We start from the raw sequence: 6,000 nt of genomic DNA, 5'->3' as shown, positions 1-6,000 counted from the left end.
TCACACCGTTTATATTAACCAATGATGATTCATTTGTGCACGTGCTTAAAGTTTTCTAAAGCATTGGCATTAGTTAATATTTCAAAATATTTTAGATGCACTGCAACTTTTCTAACCTGTGTTGTCCATTGCATATTTTAGCTTATCCCTCCTAGTAAGCATATCCTCGTTTTGAATTTTGCTATCAAAGGAATTATTGCACAAAATTACAATGAACAAACTGAAGTGTTTGTACCCGGAGGGGAGACAATTTGAAAGAATCTAATCAACAACCAAAAATTAGAATATTTTCAATATTTAAATTATTTGGGCATAACCCTGGACACAAAGTTGTCCTGGAAACCACAACTAGAAAAAAGCAAGATTACCTTGCTCCAGAACACATTGCCAATAATAAAGAAACATGGAAGCAACATCTCAAAGGCAGTGTTTCCCACCCTAGAGGGTTTTAAACATAGAGCTCAATCAGCTTCTCTTTATGGGGCAGAAATATGGGGGCCCAGTTGCAAAAAGAGCTTTGAACCAGAAGAGAACACATTTTTTAGAAGACTATTAAGCCTGCCTGTATGCACACCTTTAATTCCAATTGTCATGGATCTAAATATTAAACTAACAGACCACCACAGAATTTAAGACCTTTATTATACTTGGTCCGGGTTTGGTCTACCTCAGAATTGATCCACTATAAAGAAGGTCTAGAGGCAATCCTAAGTTTTGACCAGAGCAAAAACATTCAGTGGCTTAAACATGTCTCTTCCTGGTTAGAGAAACTGGGCCTGTACCCTTTCTGGGAGTTCCCGACACAGCTAACATCCCTTTCTAGGGCATTGCTTAAATCAAGATTCTGGGCTTACATCCAAAACAATGTGTTTTACGCTAGGGACAATGGTTCACTAACAATCAAGTTCTTTCTGTTTAAGGAGGTAGCCAGCTTCGAGTCCTTCTTAGATGAAGTTCGTCCACAATTGGCCAAATCATTTTACATGAAGTTTAGATATGGAGTGCTACGAACAAATATGAATACAGTAAATTCGGTTACAAATCAAGATGGTAACAGTAACGAATGTTGTGAACTATGCCAAAACATGTCCAAGGAAACTGATTTACATATATTATTCTCCTGCCCGGCGTATGCCAAACCGAGGAACAAATGGATTAAGCCCATTGGTCGTAATATGAATACCAGACATTGCATAGAAGCAGGACGAATATTGAAAACAGATACCTCAACAAAAAAAAATCTGTGTGAGTAGATTCTTGTTTAACGTAAGTCTTATAAGGGCAAACAAACCCAAAGATCATGTGGTATCATGTTAATGATTTTATTCTATGCACCGTAGGTTAATAAATCGTAAATCATACATTCTTATATAGCGCCTTTCACCGTAAGGTCTCAAGGCGCTTGCTTTGGGAACCCGTCCTGGCCTTTCCCTGTGAGATTACCCCTACTGGGCATCCCCAAGGTGAAGACCAGGCATCCCATCGCGGTGGGGCCGTAGTGGAGATTAAGCAAGCTATTGCCCAGAGTTGCAGAGTGTGAACCCACGATTCGAGCAGGCACCAAGGCGAGAATTATCAAGTCCGTGGACATTTTGAGCTCAAGGCCCTGCTGCGTCGGGGATTGAACCCTGGTCCCAGGTCTGACCTCTGCATCAGGGACTGCCTCCTCTAACCGGTGAGCCACACTTGGTGCTTGTGTTTTAAATTTGTGGTTTTCCCTGCCCATGATTGCCTCCATTTAGTGTATTGAATTGTGGGATTTGCAGTCCTACCTCTGTAGTTTGTCCCTCTCATTCCTTGGTGACAAATCTGTTTTCCCTCCAAATCTCTCCTTTGCTCTGTGCTTAGACATGTGTGCTAAAACAGTGCACCCCCAGTCACCATTTTGTGTTCACAAGCCAGTGAGGCCAGCCCCCCTGCCCCCCCCGCAACAGGGATTTTCTACATCAGAGGGTGCTTCTGTGAGCTGTTTAAACTATATTTACTGTGGCCTGTGCACTTCGTTTTTTGTCCAGCAGGGGAGTCAAGCTTTATTCAAATAGTATTGTTAGATTTCGAGTTAGTGAAGCCTTTACCTGCAGAAGTCCAGACTAACTTACAGACTAACATGTTCACTTCTCAAATTCCATATTCCATATTCAGCTATACTAATATACAGCCCAAATAACTGAATAACATACTACTCAAATTACTTCATATTTATACTATACTCATATTCAACACTAATCCTTTATGGGTTCCGGAGTGGCGTGCTACTCTCCAGAAAAGCGCGTCAACACCCATCAGGGGTAACAAGTGCTATATGAATGCAAATCTTTCTTCCCCTTCTATCCCTCCGCTATCCTTCTCACTCCAAATAACTGACTAATATCCACCACTGAAATTACCTCATATTTCACCATATTAATTCACCACTAATCCTTTATGGGCTTCCTGAATAGCGTGCGTCAACAAGCGATAAATAAATACAAACCTTTGTCCTCCTCTATCTTCTGCTATCATTCCATATCCAAATAACTTACTAACCTATCCACCACTTAAAACGTACTTGCATGCTTCACTACACTAATTCAACACTAATCCTCTATGGGTCCCGGAGTAGCGTGCTACCCGCCGAAAAAGCGCTTTGACGCCTCTTCAGGGGTAGTAAGCGCTATATAAATGCAATTACAATACAATACAATACAATACAAGGCTGAGCACCAATTGATTGATTTAAAGTATGTAACCTGTGCTAAACACTAGAGAATATTATTCAGAGCTACATATAATGCCGCATGGAGTTATGGATACCTGTTTAACACCTTCAGTGCTCATGACGAGCTCAGCTCGTCATGAGGCACAGCGGTGCTGTGCTCACTACGAGCTGAGCTCATAATGACCGCGTGGCGCTCCTACGCGTGGATAATTCCCCTGCTGTGCTGAGTGTTCCATGAAAAAGGGTGTGGTCATGACGAGCTCAGGTTGTCATGAGCACAATGCCGCTGTGCCTCATGATGAGCTGAGCTCGTCACAAGCATTGCGGCGCCGCGCGCGCCCCCCCCCCCCCCTTCCCCCACGTCACGCCAGAATTAGCCCTGCGGCAAAGGGGTGAAATGATAATGAAAATGAATTTCAAATTTCTATTATGTCTAGTTTTAATTATTTATATGTTTTATATTGTCGAGTACTGCACTTAAGAAATGGAATTTACTCCTTTGAACAATTGGCCTAAACCCGATGAAGTATCATCCAATACATGTGAAGTTGCCATATTTGCACATTGATTTTTAAACAATTGTATAAAGATTTTAGTGATGCATCTTTTATGGTTTTATGTGAACCGAAATAAAGATATTGAATTGTATTAATCAAAATGAAATCAATCAGATAAAATAATATTGCCATATGCACAAATCATGAGAAGGAACAAGTGTATAATATGAAGGAAGATTTTTTGATGTATCATGACTCTTAAAAAAACATGGGGTACATCAACAAAAAAAAACCTTGATACATCGAGCATGTACAAGTCTGAATATCTAATTCTTGTATCGCTGTCCTTTTGTCGTTTGACAAATACAATGGACTGATTACATGAGGATAGAGAGTGGATTTTGTATACATTGATCGGTGGTTTTATGAATTCAACCTTGTTCAAACATCTGCATGGTCGATGTCTCAAGGTTTTATTTGTTGATGTACCCTATGTTTCTTTAAGAGTCATAATGCATGAAAAATCTTCCTTCATATTATACACCAGTTCTTTCTCATGATTTGTGCATATGGTAATATGATTTTATCTGATTGATTTCATTTTGATTCATTCAATTGAATTCAATTTCTTTATTTCGTTTCACATAAAACCATAAAAGATGCATCACTAAAATCTTTATACAATTGTTTAAAAATCAGTTCTTTCTCATGATTTGTGCATATGGTAATATGATTGTAGGAGAGTAGGGTCTGCTATCCTATGGTCACCCCAATTTTTGCTTTTTGCTTCACTGGTTTTCGACTTACTGAGGCTGTGGGCCTGCTAATCAGACCCCCAGCCTGCTGTTCTCTCTCTAAATTTATAATACATGTGCTATAGGTACATACCACAATTGGAAATGGACTCCTTGTCAGCCCCTGTACCATGCACTATAGGTGCCCAGGGCATAGGTGCCACCAAGGCCTACCAGGGGCTGAAGCATAGCTTTTGCCACCCCTGGCTGGTTCTTAAATTGACACAACTGGCTGATCACTCAGCTGGGGCAAGTGGGTGTAATCACCCCTTGCTTAGATATAGTATACCTATATCTAAACCTATATCTGGACACATATATAGCCTGTAAGCCACTCCTATGGAAGGCCTCATCAATCCTGGAGGCAGAGTGCGTGGTTTTATGTGAGATGGAGCTCTGGCATGAGCTGAGCCTGTCTGCAGCTGTCGGGAACAACTCCCTAAGCTGATCCGGGATAATGCCATACCATATACTCTTAAGCGCCTTATAATCCTCGCGGTTATATAGCAACTTTGGTTTGGCTTTATCAAAACATGTCGTGTAAGGTGTCATACGAATTGGAATACTACCCCCTCGCCAGTTCTGGCGACAGGGGTAGCATTCCACCCTTCTAGAGGGATAAGACATGTTACTTTACTGAAACGCGGTTGATTTAAAATGAGCCTCAGATCCACAAAATGGATGCCTCTGCCACAGACACGGGTCTGGCCTCCTGCTGCTGACCGAAACTCAGCATATGGTGGCCTGGACAAAGGGTTTCCTGTCGCAGGGCGGTGTTAAACCACCCCAGACAGGAGATAGTGGATTGTAGTAGGGAGGTTTCAAAGAAACCAGACACTGCCTGGGGAGCACAAGGCTGCCCCTTGCATAATCCGGCCAAACCGGTTCTGGGGCCTTCCAGCCCCAGTCCCAGCGCGGCCTGGATCAAAGGAAAGGGGTGTAACCACCCCCTTCCTGGGTCCCACCCATAGGAGGGGACCTAGCAGGATGTCCAGCCCACCAGATTCGAATAAGAGTGGGAGCAGTGCCAATGCAACTCAGATCATCCTGAAGAAACATAAGAAACGAATTCTGGACCCTTCGACATTCTACTCAACATAGAAGACTGAAGCATCTCCCTTGTGGTCAAGGAGTGACCACCCTGTGCAAACAGGCACCATCCAGCCCTCGACCCTTGCTTTGTTGCAGTTCCCGCCGGAACTCGAGCGACAGAGATCAACGAGATCAAGCTTGCCTGCCTTCTCCCAGCCCGATCCACAGTCCCTGCAGAGCTGAGACCAGTGGAGGCGACCGGAAGCGCGGGGCACGCCATCTTGAAAAGGCCACGAGACGCTGACCGTGCAGCCCACGAGTGACCCTCGAAGCTGTGCACCGGGGTTTGAGAAGCCCCCACCCCGAGCCACACTTGCACCAAAGCTACCCCCTCCACACTCGACGAGTGCTGCGTGGGGCCCTTCTGCTTGTGTTGGCCCGATGCGTTGGCCCGGTCACTTGCCAGCTGGCTTGTGGCCCCTGTGCCGACGAAAACTTGAATACGACTCGCTTTTCTGGTTGCTCCAGATCTGCACCAGCTCCTGTGAAAAGGAGCCCCCACTCTGACTCTCCTGGTTTGAGTGAGAAGCAATCTCCTGGTTCCGCGTGGATTGCTTTTGCCAAGTGCTGTTTGCTGCAATCTTGAAGCCGACGGAGCTGAGACCAGTGGAGGCGACCGGAAGCGTGGGGCACGCCATCTTGAAAAGGCCACGAGACGCTGACCGTGCAGCCCACGAGTGACCCTCGAAGCTGTGCACCGGGGTTTGAGAAGCCCCCACCCCGAGCCACACTTGCACCAAAGCTACCCCCTCCACACTCGACGAGTGCTGCGTGGGGCCCTTCTGCTTGTGTTGGCCCGATGCGTTGGCCCGGTCACTTGCCAGCTGGCTTGTGGCCCCTGTGCCGACGAAAACTTGAATACGACTCGCTTTTCTGGTTGCTCCAGATCTGCACCAGCTCCTGTGAAAAGGAGCCCCCA

The 6,000-nt window shown here is 44.9% G+C and overlaps 1 protein-coding gene across 1 annotated transcript in view; it reads right to left on the bottom strand.

Annotated features, from left to right (window-relative positions):
* Positions 1-559: 559 nt before the first annotated feature.
* VWA5B2 (von Willebrand factor A domain containing 5B2) overlaps positions 560-6,000 on the bottom strand; it is a 275,105-nt gene continuing 269,664 nt past the window's right edge. Inside the window, exon 23 of the transcript XR_015304972.1 lies at positions 560-740. The gene's annotated coding sequence lies outside the window, so the exon portion shown is untranslated. The remainder of the gene's footprint in view (positions 741-6,000) is intronic.

This window comes from Lissotriton vulgaris, unplaced genomic scaffold, assembly GCF_964263255.1.
Source record: "Lissotriton vulgaris unplaced genomic scaffold, aLisVul1.2 SCAFFOLD_1206, whole genome shotgun sequence".
NCBI classification, from domain to species: domain Eukaryota; kingdom Metazoa; phylum Chordata; class Amphibia; order Caudata; family Salamandridae; genus Lissotriton; species Lissotriton vulgaris.
This window is presented reverse-complemented; position numbering and strand designations above follow the sequence as displayed.